Raw genomic sequence first — 16,820 nt, forward strand, 5'->3', positions numbered from 1 at the left:
GTTTGCTTGTCTGTACTACATATATACTTGTTTTGTATTCATGATTTTATACTTATTTTTTTATAAAATTATGTAAGACCAACAGCCTGGAAGATTTATTCAAGTTGCAGGACCATAGCAGTTGACTCTGATTGATGGTGGTAGGCCCTAAACCTTACAAGCATGGCTTCCTGTCTGGTTTGAGCATGGGTCTTCCTGCCAGAATCACACAATTAGTGACGTCACTACTGAGAGATCTATTTTTCAGTATGCAGAGAAGGGCACTGGACACTGTTGTGCATGGTACACAACTTACCACAATGTAAGTGCTTTAATAATGATTTCAATGATATTTTGTGTAGCCTAGAGTATGCAAGACAATGCAATCGGTTTTCCAGTAATTACATACTGAGGGCAATAACCTTTGTGAAAATATTGGGTGGCAATTTTCCCCATATCAGGATTTTCTCTTTTCTTTTAATAACTGTAATCCCTTCTCTTCACCTTTACTGTTATTTTCTTCCCATTCCTGTATCCTTTTGTTGGGTGTAGTCTTTCTTTATATACCTCCCAGTACTCTCTGTTCTAACTATATCTTTGTTTCACATTGTTGCAACATGATATTTGCCATGACTGATTTAATAATTTGGTAAAAGGATAAACAATTTTTATAAGAAATTTATATATATATATTTATATATACAGACTTTGATCATGTTATTTTTATTGCAAAGCAATGATAGAGCAATGTGAATTATGTTGCAAAATATTTATTCTCCTTTTCTGTATGTGTTAATTTTGGGGTCAGACTAATTTGAATTAATATTTTCAAACTTTATCGCGGTCATTTCACCATTTACCTTCATGAACCTCATGTTTGTGCTAAAGCCGATGGCACCACCACAAACGAGGTTTGTGCGAGTGCCGAGTGTGTATCCATCATGAAATCACAGAATGAGAAGAGATAATGTGGACTGCACGAATGTTAAGATATGTGATGATAAGGTAGATTTTCAATATAGGTTTGTTTGCCCAAATCTTCAACTTCGGATATGAATTTTTCACCCATTTTTATGAGGATTATGCACCTGATCGGTTTTTCCACGGTGTGTAAAAAAAATCTCCTTCAATCAAAGCAATATATCTGTAAGTCTGGAATCTTGTTTTAGAAGTGCAATGTCAAATTTTGATTTCTAGAGCCTTGCCAGTTGCCAGTATAGTGTTTCAAGTTGACCCATATTGATATTTGAAATATTGATGGAGCAGTTTAGCCAATATGGCTTTGGAGCTCAGTGACATTTGTCAAGATCGATCAAAAACTGGTTTGCACTCCAAATTGACGCAGGTAACCACTTAGTCTACTCAAAGAAAAGAGAGGGGAACTGGCGACGTATGTTTGAAGAGAAGGGATACTGACTTCCAGAAATTTGTCTAAGTTGCATGTGACATCTGTATATTTGGTGTTTGGAATCTGGTAATGTTGCGGTAATCTTCAATCACTGTCTGACCACAAGGAATGAAGCTCCTTTCAGAATATGCATATGATATCCAGAGCTCTTCAAAACCTCATACAAGTCGCATACTTTTTGGATTCACAAATGCCGATATCTTGTGAGAGTGTGGGCCTCTTTGTGGTGGCATTAGAGGAATTCTCAGTGGATCTAGATCCAGGTGGTCATTTGTGTCTTTTCCGGCCATTTGTTGATATTTTCCTGTGTTTATGAGATTTTCCCATATTTATTTGCCTCTGATGAAATGAAAGGCAATGTGATGTCTTGGTATTATAAAGTCAGAGTCAATAAAGACAATTTTTTGCTCCTCATGCATGCCGATATTAGCACCAAAAGGGAAGCTTCATACATCTGATACATTTTCTGGCTTAGTCTGTAACTCTATTAGTAAACCAAAATGCACTTGTTTGAATTCTAATAAGGCAGAATCTTAAAATGTTTATCAGCATTCATTTTCTGTGTCCAGGAGGAAACGTTCTTTCTTTGCAAAGAATTTTGAATAGATATCCTGTGTAAAGGAAACTTCATCACGTTCAGGTATTCAGAAATGTAATCCCTTACAATGAAAGGAAGTTACTGTGTTTAACCCTATATAGCCAGGGCTATTTTGAAATTGCATAGCCAGGGGGGGGGGGTAAGTCTTTTAAGCCACCACCCCACCCCCAAGATCTTGGTCGTTGATTAGGGCCGGTATTCAATTTGATACTTTAATTTTAAGTACTAGTATTTTACTCAGTATTTTGCCTTAAAAAAAACACATCCATCTTTGGTATTCAATTGGATTTGGCTTAAATATACATGCAAGTCAGACACATACCAGACTTAAGTCTGGCTTGCATATAGTTTACAAACGTGATATGCGCAGTCATACATTCTGTGCTCAGATGATAACATACATTGTGCGTTATTTGGCTCAAACTTTATCATGATGTCAAAGTGGTTGTTAGTATTTTGCTTAAATTTGGCTGTATGAAGTAAAATACTTAGATGTGATCTAAATATGAGTTTAAAAAAAAAGCCCCCCCCCCCCCGGGCTAGATAGGGTTAAGTTATGCATGTGCCTGCTTATCATTGGCAGTTATTTTGGGAGAAGGGCGTCCACTCAATGATTCTGAATTTCATTATCCTTTGATCTTGTGCGATCTAAAACTCTTTCATGGGAACTTGTGAGTCTTTCATTTTCTTTGCAATGATCATACAATGCATAATTTGCAGACCATCATATAATTATTTCCTTCTTCTTGCTTATAGTTCCTCTGATCATGTCAGAGAAGTTTCTCAGCCAGGTCCTGAAGCTTGATATGAAGTGATGCTAGGCTGTTCATTCATCCATCTTCTGGTCTGTGGGTAGGGCAATGATTGGTAGATTTTTCCAACAGTGTCCCTTTGGCTAAAGAAATGATTTCCTATATCCAGTGTGGAACAAGTTTGGGAAATGTTGTTGGGTGCTGTCTGTTAGATTTGACATTGCATGTTTTGGTAGACTGTTCCAACTCTCTGTGACCCTTTGGCTAAAGAAGTGGTTTCCTCCATCCAGTCTGGAACAACTTTGGGCAGTTTTATTGGGTGCTGTCTGTGAGAGTTGTCATTGGTTCTTGATGACCATTTGGCTGAATATATCCATGGAAAGATTTTTTTTGAATAATTTATTGGATGTCTTCTCTGAAATTTGACATTTTGCTTCACTGCTAGGATTCATGCATTGTATTGTAATGATTGATGGGAGATTATAGACCATTGTGGGATATGAAGTGTACTCCCACAGGACAAGCCTATGTTGAGGTCCTAACCCATTAGATCTATCTTTCATTGTCGGTGCCTCGCCTGATCTCTCAGGGTTCATGGTTGCATGATGGATACAGTATGCAAGCAAACATTTAGTTCTTGTATGATGGTGAATGAATAAATTAGCTTGACAGGGGAAAAAATAGTCAAGTATTTTCCCGATTGGTTTCTATTTTGATCAAAATTCATAGAAACGCTGTTGCATCATGTATGGAAAAGGGTATATTTATTTGCAATATATTTTTTAATATATTCCATTTGCTCTTTGGAAAAGAACCCCCCCCCCCCAAAAAAAAAAAAAAAAAAAAAAAAAGCACAAAAAAAATAGCCAACGAATTCTTTTTTTTTTTCTAATGTGATGATATAAATTGACTTGTTTAATGAAAATATGAACTGTGAAAATGATTAGTAATAATACTAAAAAATATTAAATTGAAAATTAGAACACTGTAGGGTCAGTCATGGATAGTTAATGTTGAAAGGATGTGAAATGATTGAAAATGGGCAGATACAGGGAGTTAGTGATTATCACTTATTTGCTCTACGCCAATCAGATGCAAGGATTTTTTGGTGAAAATCACTGACAAATCTTCATGAAATGCTTTCCTGGATGGATAGAACAGGGAGGTATACAAAGAGAGCACAATCAGTGATTCAACCGCTATTTGTGTTATGGGGGAAAGGGGAGGGGTTGTAAGGAAGGGTGGTGGTTTTGTTCAAGGGCGAATGAAAAGAATACAAAGGAGATTAACAGACCGATTCTTATGGCAAGGAAGGGGAGTAGTTTGGAAAGATTGAGGGGGGGGGGGTAAAAGAAATTGCTTCTTGAGGCAAATTTTAGATGAATATGAACTAAGTTCCCCCCCCAAAAAAAAAAAAGTAACGGTTGCCCCCAGGAACACAATCACTTGAAAAGTAGATGGATTGTCTTGCATACTATGGGCTGCATAAAATATCATTAAAATCATTATCAAAGCACTTTCATTGTGGCAAGTTGTATACCATGCACAACAGTATCCAGTGCCCTTCTCTGTACACTGAAAAATAGGTCTCTCAGTGGTGATGTCACATATTGTGTGATTTGTCAAGAAGACCCCAGCTCGGACTAGGCTGCTGGTCATTTTGTGAGGGGTGGGTTTTGCCCCATTGAATTCAGAGGTCAGCTGCTATGGTATCCTGAATACTTGAATGAATCTTCTTGGCTGCTGGTTTGTTTTTTTTGTTCACTCTTTCGTTGAAAAAATAAATGCGTCTTAGAAATTAAAACTTATTTTAGTCTCATTTGTGTATTTATATACTGTGACAAATTTCCCCCCTCCCTTATCAATATGACCTGCCCCCCCCCCCCACTATCAATTTCAACCTGCCCCTTTTTCATCCATTTTGACACCCCTTTTCCCTTTTTTATTGGGAGTGGGGGTGCCAAGGGCCCTGTTGCATAAAATTACTATATAGTCATTTTGCCATCTAATGTTTCCATGTTAGCTACCATTGGATGGTATGACCTTATACGTTACACATCATGGAGGGCATTAGAATCATACACACAATGTTACTTTGAGAAGTTCTAATATGCCCAAGGCAGAGCCGAGTGTTTGGAATGTTTCTAAAGTAACAAGTGCGTGCAATAATTCTAATGCCCAAGCAAAATGATGTGCTTTGTTTTATAAGATAGTGATATGGATTCCTATTTGATAAACCATCATCTCTTCACCATGACCGGTCAAAAGAACCTTTTTTTTCCTGAGCGCATTGAGAAATAGTGATGTGTGATATGCGCTATATAGAAAATATGATCATTAGTAGCACCAATTTTGGCAATTTTTCCTGTTAGCTAAAATGTCTTACTGATCATGTGGTAGATTTTAGCCAATCATTTGATTAGGATCCATAACGCTATTTTATATCATCTTTAATGCAACAGGGCCCAGGGCAAGTAACCTGGACTTTTTTTTTGTGCTTCCCCTTTTTTTCATATCGAATATAAGCAATATGCAAAACAAATATGATTTTCAGAATACCGGCCAGCTTTTAGGTTGTACAATGTGCAGAAGGTAAACCAAAAATTAGAAGGCTTTAATATGCTCGATTGTATTCTTCCATTTTTTTTTTTAAAAGTAAATTTCTAAGGCCTACATTTTCCAGGTGCAATTTTCATCTTTTCCAAGATTTGAGAAGGCGGAGATTAAATTTTAAGTTATGAATTAACCGAGTGATACGTCACTGAACATTTGTAATAAGGAGTAGGTGAGTTCCGTCTCGTTTTCGATGGCCCTCACAATTCAAATTACCTTCTGCACTGTATAAGCCAAATATTCAAGTTAGTGGCAATTTGCAGGTGATGATCTTGTAAAATTAGTGAAATGCGAAACCACAACAATTTCAGCTTATAAGTTACGAGAATCTTGTCAGTTCGACATTTAAAAATATCTTCAGTTTTTAATATTTTAGAAGAGTGTAAACTTCACAAAATGAAAATAATTTTATTAAATACATTTTGATTTTTAAACTAGATTTTAAATTTGAATAATATTTTAAGATGAGCTGTATTTTGTCACCTTTTTGGTTCATATTTTTAAATAATCATCAATGCATTAAGAAATGCAATACATAAAGATTATATGGAATTTACAAAACAAAAATGAATATTATTTCAAATTGGCAACGTTAACGGTTATGTTTAGTTAGACAAATTTGAGTTTTCCAAAGTTTGTAACATCTATCATAAGATGTTTTGCTCAATATTTGAATATTGTTAATTCATGTGAAGATGCATTTCACTAAGTTTATTTTATAAAATCCGTAAGAAAATGAGGTAGGCAGAATATACATAAAGGGGATTTAAAATTAGTCATTCGACCGTTGCGGGCATTACTATCAAGTGCAAATTTTAATGTAACCAAACGGTCGCAAAACTTAAATGTGGAAGTCCCTTCAGAGGTAGATCATCATCTTCTTTGCTCATGAGCAAACAAGATTCTGTAGGGGGGAGAGAGAGTTGAGAAAAGGGAGGAGAGAGACAATGGAAGGAGACAGAGGGGAAGAGAGGGATGGACAGAAAGAAAGAGAGGGAGAAATGGCAGATAGGAAAAAGTTTTGCACTAAAATAAATACAAGTACCCAAAACCATTGGCGGCGATTTCATGGGACTTTTGGTCCATATGGTGGGGGGGGGGGGGGGTGGACGAGACAACCCTCTTCAATAAACTGCTGTACACAATTTTTAAAAGGGGGGCATGTTCCCTTCCCCCGGAATCACCGCCAATAGTTGTAACACAATCATTTATTAATAAATCAAGGCAAAATAAATCTGTAAAAATTTGGCCATGTTTCATTTACACAGCAACTAATAGTTCTGATTTATCAAGTGCACTTATAAAAATAGCCCTACCGTAACTTATTCTTCGGGGAGAGGGAGCAATCGGAAGCATACAACGAAACATTTTTACTTGACAAATTCTATACCTATAAAACTTATTTTTGAAGACTTTAAAGTTTGTCAGGTGATAACCGTACTGACCGCACAGACACGTTGTTAGCGCTAACAATGCGCTAACAGAGGCCCTGTTACAACAGGTAATGTGGCAGCGATGCCTAATGTTACAACAATACATTATTTACACATTGAAATAAATGTTTTGACTTCACAATCCGGAAGATGTGACTGGGCTTACTGTTAACGTTCTGTTAGACTAACAACGTTTCCGTGCGGTCGGTACAGAATGGACTAATTCATCAAGAGCAGATATCAAAAATATATCGTTACTTAGTCCCACCCCAATCCCCCCCCCCAAAAAAAAAAAAGAGATATAGAAATGTCCATTAAATCAATTCACTTCAAACCGGTCTAGTGAAAATTTTGCCTAATCACCGGCAGTCTTTTTTCTTTAATCTGTAATCTGAATTTGCATCTGAGAAGGGGTATGGTCTACAAATTTTCTACACTTCTGCATCTGACCTGTGCACCAAGAGTGAATGAAGATAACCACCCTAAAAAAGTAAATATTCCAGAAGCACTGAAGAAGCATTAATTCAAGAGAGGGAGAAATCAATATCAGAAAACATATAAAAAATTACAATTTATAAATATATATATATATAATATATGTATTATAATTTTTGTTCATTTGACATCCGTAAATGAATTAATGAATGGATGGATGGATTGATAAATGAACGAATGAATGAACAAATGAGTGATTGGATGGATGAATTGATGGATGGATGGATGGATGAATAAATAAATGAATGCATGTGGTCATACACAGATCAATGCATGGCTAAGTGAGTGAATGAATGAATGGCTAAGTGGATGAATGAATGAATAAATGGCTAAGTGAGTGAATGAACGAATGAATGGCTAAGTGAGTGAATGACTAATGAATGAATGGTTGGATGAATGAATGCATGCATTTATGCGAGCATACATGAATTAATGAATGGATGGATAGATGAATGGATGGATGGATAGATGAATCGTTATGTGATAAGACATATCTCACATATTAAATAATATATCAATACATAACCAATACTTAATCAATACTTCTACAGGAAGCAGACCAACTCCAACTTTCTTAAGAAAGTATTACTCATTCTTCTTCCAGCTAAACCTCTGACGCAAACATCATTTTATGGGTTTCTTATTCACTACATTTCATGTTCTCACTAAAAGGTCAACTCCCCCAATTCAGAGTAAAGTTTACCTCTGAACCCACATCAGTTTCAGAGATTGGAGTTTAGAGTTACAGAAAAGTATACTACCCTACATCATTTTGCAGAGTCTATTTTATATACTTCAGAGTATAGTCACCATCAGACTTACTCATGTATTTGTCTTCATCATCATCAAGTTATCATCTTTGATAAATACATGTATCTGTACATGATCTTGCTTTGATTTCGTCTCATTTAAGTCCGGTTGAAAGCAAAAGAGCATAGATCCCAACGACAACACAACAGAATGAATAAATGGTTGAATGGATGGATGGATAGACGAATGGATGGATGCTCGTCCATGGACTTTCAAAATTGACCCTAAAGTAAACATTCTTTATTTCAGATCCCTTCTCAAAGGGACCCAAGTATTTTTCATGTTTTCCCTGGCCTTTATAATACCATTTTCACGTATCCAGAGTTGGAGATTACTTCTTGAGTTTGGAATTTTTTATACCCTTTTTACTTTACGCTCCCACATCTCTCGGCCAGGAAAAGCGAATACCTTTTCACGCTTTTCTGGAAGAGCATGATGTCGTTGTCCACCTTAAATGGCAGTACCCCCCCCCCCCCTTCCCCGCTCCCTCCCCAGGGTTCCTCAGGCAAGCGGAAGATCAACTTGATCTGGATTACCTCCTCACCATGATGGACTACATCGGGAGAACTTTCCACCAAGGTATTTTCAGGATACTCGTCGACAGAAGTCTACAATCCACGTCCTACTCCTTCTCATAGTAAAACTTGGTCCTTTCGTGCATGGAGGAAGTCAGTCGACTTGCATGGCCATTCAACAGTGACATCATCAAACCTCATCTCACCATCAGATAGCTGCATGCAGATGGGCGGATGCCTTTCAAGTTCCAAGCAACTTTCTCCTATACAACTAACCCACTATACCAGCCATTATCTCCTGATGAAAACCTGCTCCATGAATTTCTTCGCTGACCAGGCCGCATGGATGGTGATGTGTAGCCTTCTCGAGGGTATAGATCTATTCCACTTCCTATTGTGGCTCAGGGTGTACTTGCAACAGACGGCAATCGATCTTATTGAAAGTCTTGGACCACTCCGGATTGGTTCTTTGCTGATGGAAAAACAGAACAGAAAACAAATGAAACAATCTGATACATGTTCCGTGTTTTCTTCTATGTCATCGAACAAAATAACAGACCCTTTGTAAAGAGCTACAACGTTATGGTTTGCATTGAGAACTTCCATCAGCCAATGACAATCATGGTTTCAGTGATAGTTAACAAAGTTAACAAAGTTGTCATAGTTTTAACACTAAAAGAAAAACAGACTCTACTCTTTTTTTCCTAGAGTCTCGTTAATCTCGTATCAATCTGAAAAATCCCTGCAACCTAATTAAGTTGGTTCCTGTTGACACACATAATTGCTGTTTAAGACAACTCGAAAATATAAATTTGCAATTTGCATAAAAACAGCAAAATAAACAAGCACAATGAAATTTTTATCAAAATCTAATGTAAAACAAAAAAAGATACATTTAAAAAATCGTTCATTTTTCATAAAATAAACTAAAGATACATTAAAATACATTGCCACTGGGCATAACAATGGATAACTCTGAATTTGAGAGAGTAGATCACTATATGATCATCTACCTTGGGCAACACATCAGAATGGATCATGAAGAACTGGAAAAAGTTAAAAGTGGGACAAGGGCTGCATGGAACGCTTTGGGGAATTTCAATGACATTATCAAGAGCAATATGCCAATTTACCTTATTAAAACTTAAAAGAAAAGTTTTTAACCACTGTGTTCTACCGGCATTGACATATGGTTCCGATACTTGGTCTGTAACAAAGAAAATAGAACAGAAACTAAAAACCACTCAACACAGTATGGAACGTACAATGCTACGGATATATCAAAACCTGACAGGAAAATCATACAATGGATTAGGAGCCAGACTAGAGTAATAGACATAATCAAAGCAATTAAAACAATGAAATGGTGATGAGCTGGCCACCTTGCAAGATCACATGACAATAGATGGACCAAACGCATCACAGAATGGAGACCATGGCTAGGATCACAAAATCGGGGTTGACAAAAAACTGAAATGGAATGACGAGCTCACAAAGTGCATTGGCATAAAGTGGATTGCATCAGCACAAGACAAGCACCTTTTGGCACCAACTTGAGGAGGCCTTCACCTTGCAGTGAGCTGGACATGGCTGATATAATGATGACATTAAACAATCGCTTATTTTTTTAAAATAAAATTAACTTATGCAAAACACGGTGATATGCAATAAATGAGAGAGATGGTGTCACACGAGCACTATTTATTTAATATTTCATTAAATGTATTATACAATAATTTGATTTGTGTAAATTTGACAATAAGGAAGCTCTTCATTTAATCACAATTACAGCAATGGTAAATCCACATGTCTATGGAGGATTATGCTTTAAAATGGGGAATGGATTCAAATATTTTTTATTTCTTATAAAAAATGAAAGTAGAATACAAAATGTATAGTGAGTGCATGACGTCATCTTTTTCGTCATAGGTCTACAGGAAGGATGTGCATAACTATTTTGTGAAAATTCGAAAATTAAAAATGGCGTAACTTTTTATTTTACATCCGATTTTGATCAGCGTTATGATTGTTGCATTTTTTCCCTGCTTATTAAACCAATTTTGTTGAGGTTGACTTCACTTCTAGAGGCGGAGCTTAGTAACTTTAATAATGTTCTTTCAAAAATCTACGAAACATCCTATGCACAAGGCACCACTCCCCCCCCCCCCCCCCCCACAACAAAGGGAGAAGGGAAATGGAGAGGGGGGAGAAAAGGGAAGGAGAAAGGAGAGAGAAAGAGAAGGAAATTAGGGAAAACGAAAGAGAGGGAAAGAAAACGAATGAAAAGAATGGAAGATAAGGAAAAAGTAGGAAAAGGGAGAGTGGAATTAAATGCCCTATTTTAATATACCCTTATTTATATACTTTTGATAGATGCCCCTTTTCTGTTCTAGTTTGTTCTGTTAATGTTCTGATGGCGTTCCTTTTCTTTGAGAACAAGTGTTCCTAAATGAAGGGGAAAAATCGTAAGAATAATCCTACGTGCCTTGAAGACCCAGACCAGACCAAAAAGGGAAATTGAAATCTCCATCGGCGGATCCAGGGGGTGAGTGGCCCGGCCCCCTCCCCCTATCGGCGGATCAAAAAAAGGGGGAAATAGGGGGAAGAAAAATAAGAGGAAAAAAGAGGAGGAAGACTTCGAGTGAATGAAATAAGGTGAGGGGAAGACCAGGGGAGTGTATTCGACAAGTCCCATTTTGTCCGACAGTTACCATAGTAACAGTGCTTCTTAGCCAATAAGATTCAAGGAAAAATGTCAGATCTGACAACTCGTCGGACGAAAATGTTGATGAAACGCTCCCCTGGAAAATAATTTTAAAACAAAATCTTCATATCACTTTATTAAATTTGCGTTCGCATTGTAAGTTCGATGAGATACATATCTTGCTAAATGAATAGGGTGATATGGAGCTTAAAATGTCCAGTTTTGAAGTCAATATACAAAACATTTTTAGCTCGGACATCGAGCTTTCATTATTTTGTGTGATTTACAAATTTACAAAATTACAAACAGTGATCTGTAAAATGTCCGTTTTATTTTCTGCTCGCGATTTGCGCTTGCATTAAATGTTAAAAATATATATATAAACACATTCTTCCTATTCCTAATTACAAGTGTTTTAAAATCTCGCGCTTTCATTGGGTTCATTACATTAATAAATAAAATAACAATATTTTCATAAATTCCTTATAATGAAATTGTCCCTTTTTCGGAAAGGAATATCAACAAGCATTATCTCGCGCTTATAGGAAGAGAAATAGGAAGATATTCAACAATTTTTCATATGAGAAAATGTCCTTAGAATGTCCTGGTCCTAGGTCAACATCATTTATCAAGTGCAATCCATATCCACTTCATAATTTTCCCATACAGTGCTTGAAATGGTTTTTAAATGGACCCTTTTTACGATCGGAATATCAAATATTTCCAGCTCGCGCTTCGCGCTGCATTATTGATTTTCATGATACAAAATATATTTAAAATGGCCAGATTCTAGGTCTAAATGTGAAACATGAACACGTGTGTTTATCGAGATTAGCAGCTTGTTTTTTTATTTACAGTATGCTTAGATCTATACGCAGTTTCAGATCAGAATATATTTAAAAAAAATCAGCTGGAAAGCGGTGAAAATGCAGAAAGCTGACATTTCTGTGTTAATGCATATGGGCATTTTCACCACAGATGGACACAGAGGCAAAAAAATCAAATTGATATTCATGTCAAATGCTTTATGTTTTTTTATAAAACAAGACCTGAAGTTTCTGAGACAAAAAATTTTTCCGACTCTGGCAGCCATTTTTTATTTCAAAATGGCTGCCAAAGTATGGATACAAATTAGTGTTGAAAATAGTATACTGATACATATTTTGTTTTGACAGATTTTTAAAGAACAGGTTTGATCATGATGTTTTCGCCTGTGATTTAGCTTGCTATTATAACACTTTTTAAAATCCCACAGAAAGAAACACCAGTAATTCATTCATCTGATAAAAAAACATTGATGAAGTATGTGATATGGTATGTAATGTCAGTTACCGAAAACATGAACTTTTTTTTCTCATTTCCTGGAAAAGAGGATATATTATATGAAACTTGGTAGATTTCCTCTCTAGGTAACACCCCTCCCTTCTACACCAAAATTAAAGATTACCAATTAACAATGAAGCCATAGGGTACCATCAAATATATGTAATGTCAGTTACCAAGTGGAAAATGTAATGTCAGTTACCGAGATGTAATGTCAGTTACCATGATAAAACGTTGGTTACCAATATTGAAATGCAAATACGTGGTCAATTTTATGGTGAAGAAATATTGTATACTTGTTATTTAAGTCTTTCACTTTAAAAGTCACACCAGAAGGAGCTTGCTATTGACTTTTAAAAGGTATAGTTCACAAGGAATACTATATGAAATTATGAAGGAAGTTGCATTCCCATTGTGCAAAAAAAAATTACTATGAAATTGTTTTGTACATGAACTTACCAAGTACCTAATTGTTTCTATCAGACAATTTTTTGTTTGGTTTTCGGGGGGGGGGGGGAGGTAGGGGGTACTTTTCCCAACCTATTGCCTAAATCTGCAACATTTTTTAAGCTTAACATTGTGATGAAGGGGATTTCCAGGGTCCCTTTTTTAGTTTCTAGGATTCTCTTGAGCATTGCCTCGCTAAAAGTAAATTCCTGGTTTTTATACCTTTTAGTAGTGTGGATGTGTGATACAATTTTGTTTTTGGTTTACAAGTATAGATGAAAAGTGAAATTTGACAGTTCTGATCAATGTTGCATGGATCTACTAAAACTGTTTTTTTTTCTAATTTACAAATAGTTCAGTTTCTGTTTCGAAGCTGGAGTTTATTTTTTGTTGACAGCTTAAAAAAGAAATTAGCAAAGAAAATGATTAAACAAATTATGAAGAGAATTGAAATCCGACAGATATGAACAAGCATTGCTTGCACTGACCAGAATAGAAATCAATAAAACGACATGGCTGCATGAGATTCGGGGGAGGGGTACGTGTAGCCTAGGGGAGGAGACCCTTATCCATTTTGCCTTTTTTGAGGGGAGGGGGAGGTTGGAGAAGGAAAAGGTTTAAAAAGTTAATATAAAACTGATGAATATATTATGGGTGTATAGTCAGAAAAATCCATGTGTATAGTCAATGCAATATTAAATTACTATAGGAAAACATGTAGCAGCTATGACCCCACCCCCACCCCCCCCCCCCGAGTAAGTAAAACATACATTTCTTATCTTTTGATAATTAAAAATGTGAAGTATTATGAAACTTTTATGATTTTAAAAAGCCTTACATATAAGTACCAAGAAAATTATGCCTTTGAAAATTATATAGCACTGGTAAATGTTAATGTGTATTGTCAGTTACCGACAAGTAATTATAAAAATGTTCAAATCAAAGAAAGGAATTAAGAAAAAGAAAAAGTTTTTTCATTGAAATGTTCCTAGATACTCGGGTATACTTCCACATCAAGCTCACTTTCATGTGAAGCCCTGCACAGAAGATACAATGCAATGATTCCACACATTTGACTTACATGTGTTATCTCTATGGCAAATTAAGTGTAATGTCAGTTACCGTAATGTCAGTTACCAGCATGGTTGTGGAAAAATTATCATAGCCCCCAAAAGACAAAAACAAATTCTTTAATATTTTGACACATCTTAACCTAGTAACGGAGGTATATTAACATATTCAAATTATTACTCTTTCTACTCAGGGACATGAGATATTTCAATTTTAATGAACACCCTGAAATTGCATGTCCTTTTGCGTAATGTCAGTTACCGACACATTTTTGCTTGCTGATGCGTAAAAAAATAATGTTACATAAGAAAACTTAGTATCAGAGTATACAGCAAGGTTCACTTTATTAACTCTATCAAAAGCAAACTCCCATCATTTGTTGTTTTAGAGATACACACAATGAAAGGTGTGAAAACATTGTGCCGTGTAATGTCAGTTACCGTGAAAATGCCCATATGAGTTTATATTCATTAAGCTTTCGACTGGTATGATATGTCAATTTCACTTTTGGGCTTGGTCTGTGTCTTCAAAGTTTCATGAGTCACGTGAGTGGGTAGATAAGCCTTTTTTTTCTTCTAAAGAAAAGGTGCCCTTTCTCCATGTGCCCCCCTCTTTGTACTTCGCTCTGCCCCCTCTGCATTTTTTTGTTTACTAAGATAAGTATTTGTAGGAATTTGTCAAATTGTCCAAACTGCTTTCGAGGTAGTTATATTCCTTTATTGGAATAGATATCACATTGACGATTACAAAGAGTGCTAGAATATTCGTATTAAGGTCAGTACATTATATATGCTCCACGTCTGCATGTTTGTTCTATAAGATAGGACATATCGTATCCATGTCTACAATAAAACATTTTCAAGTCAATATATATCAAAGTCTTTCAACTCGCGCTTTGTTTTTGCAATTTTTTTTATGAGATTTGGGCCGTTTTCAGATCTTGATTTGAAAAAAAATCAGCTCGAACTTCGCGCTCGCATTATTTGTTTCGTGATAGAAACTTATACATATCTTATACGTGTTTTTTTTTACTCAAGATAAATTGATCAAACTTTTAAACAAGTTGTTCATTTCTCAAACAACTTGCTTAAAATTTAAACAAATTGTTTTTAAAGGTTACTAGTTTAAACAATAGTGGTAACTTAGAGTGACGGTCGTAAACAATGTCCTTGAAATATTAAACATTTTTACGGCAATATACAACAAAAAATCAAGATATCATTTTTTTAAACAGGCAAATACTAAAGTTTATTCATTTATGACCCGTTTTTCTCTATAATTTTGGTGTTATTTTTATGTATTCACCAAACATACCAAAGCGCTGAAAAAAATTAAGCATATTTTCGTGAGACCCCTATCGATGGAATTTGTATTATGATTAGAAAAAAAACATTTTAAAGGCTTTAATTTAGTTTTAACCAAGGCATATAATGATGAATTACTGTGGTAGAAATTAAACTGACTGTGCCCCGAAGTCAAGCATTTACCCACTAGATCAAAGGAAATTAAGCCAAACATTACCAATCTTATTTCACCACACAGTGGTTACCGAGCAGAATGTTATGTCATAAACTTGTACATATTAAGAGTGAATCTCGGTGATTGTAAAACACCACTTGAGCAACTTCTAAAGACGTCCTTAAAACAATGTTTTTGACATTGAAATAATCATTTCACTTACCTGATTATCACCAAACCTATGTTTGAAATCGCTTCCTAAAGTTCCCATCCTTTTACTCTCGATCGTACGCAGTAATGATTATCAGAAGGATGCCCATTTTTGTTTGAGAATACATGCCCGCTATTTAAATCCTTCTCTCGTTGTCGTTGTAAGTACGGTAGTTATTATTTGTCGTACTCGTCCTGTTGGCGAAATTCATCACTCTCTTCTGCCACGCAGCTTTTAAAAATGTCCCGCCATTCATCGCTAGATTTCGCCTCAGTGCGTAACAATAGACCTATCAAGGATGGACATTCGTCGTTTTGTGAGAGGGGGGTCTTCTTTTTATTTGGCAACCAGTCAATTTGACTATTTATTGTGAGTGGATTCATAGAGATTGTCTCCGTCAATGTCGTTTCAATGAAATTAAATACTGCATGTTTCTTTGGTTTGATAAAATGTTAAAGGGAAATCCATCGTAAAATAAATTGGTTTGTATCAAAATTGGATGAGAAATACGAAAGTTATTACATAGTTTCGCTTCATTTTAAATGCAAGTTAGGCTATATAGCACATCTTGTTCGGTATGCAAACGTGACTGTAGCCATGACACCCCCACTCCGTATTTCTTTTGTTTTATTACGTAAGATATGAAATATTCTTTTAACATTTTTCACCCCATTTTTTCACCTCCGAAAAGTGAATGACCATTTCCCCCCCAAAAAATGCTTAAACAAAAATCACAATTTTATTTTCAAAATGGCAAAGTGATTAGTTCATGAATTTAATTTAATTTAATTGAAAATGTGCAATATTTCACCCCCCCCCCCCCCAGGTTCGGCTATGTTTGTCTCTTCACTATAAAAAATAACTACATTTCCAACTAAAGCCATGACGAGTTTCCTCAGAATTATAAGTTATGATTTTTTTTCTAAATAGTGTCCTGAATGCCCTAACAATTGTTAAATAAAGGAATAGCAATCCATCTCAATGTGAGAAAACGATAATACTG

General features: G+C 35.7%; 1 long non-coding RNA gene across 1 annotated transcript; it reads right to left on the reverse strand.

Moving 5' to 3' along the window:
• Nucleotides 1-7,368: 7,368 nt before the first annotated feature.
• Nucleotides 7,369-16,041, reverse strand: LOC135154249 (uncharacterized). Its single transcript, XR_010293658.1, has 3 exons — nt 15,830-16,041; nt 9,737-9,810; nt 7,369-9,075 (listed from the first exon to the last, which is right to left on the reverse strand). It is a non-coding gene; the product is annotated as an uncharacterized LOC135154249 (long non-coding RNA).
• Between the last annotated feature and the right edge of the window lie 779 nt (nt 16,042-16,820).

Source organism: Lytechinus pictus, chromosome 5 (assembly GCF_037042905.1).
Source record: "Lytechinus pictus isolate F3 Inbred chromosome 5, Lp3.0, whole genome shotgun sequence".
Lineage (NCBI taxonomy): Eukaryota > Metazoa > Echinodermata > Echinoidea > Temnopleuroida > Toxopneustidae > Lytechinus > Lytechinus pictus.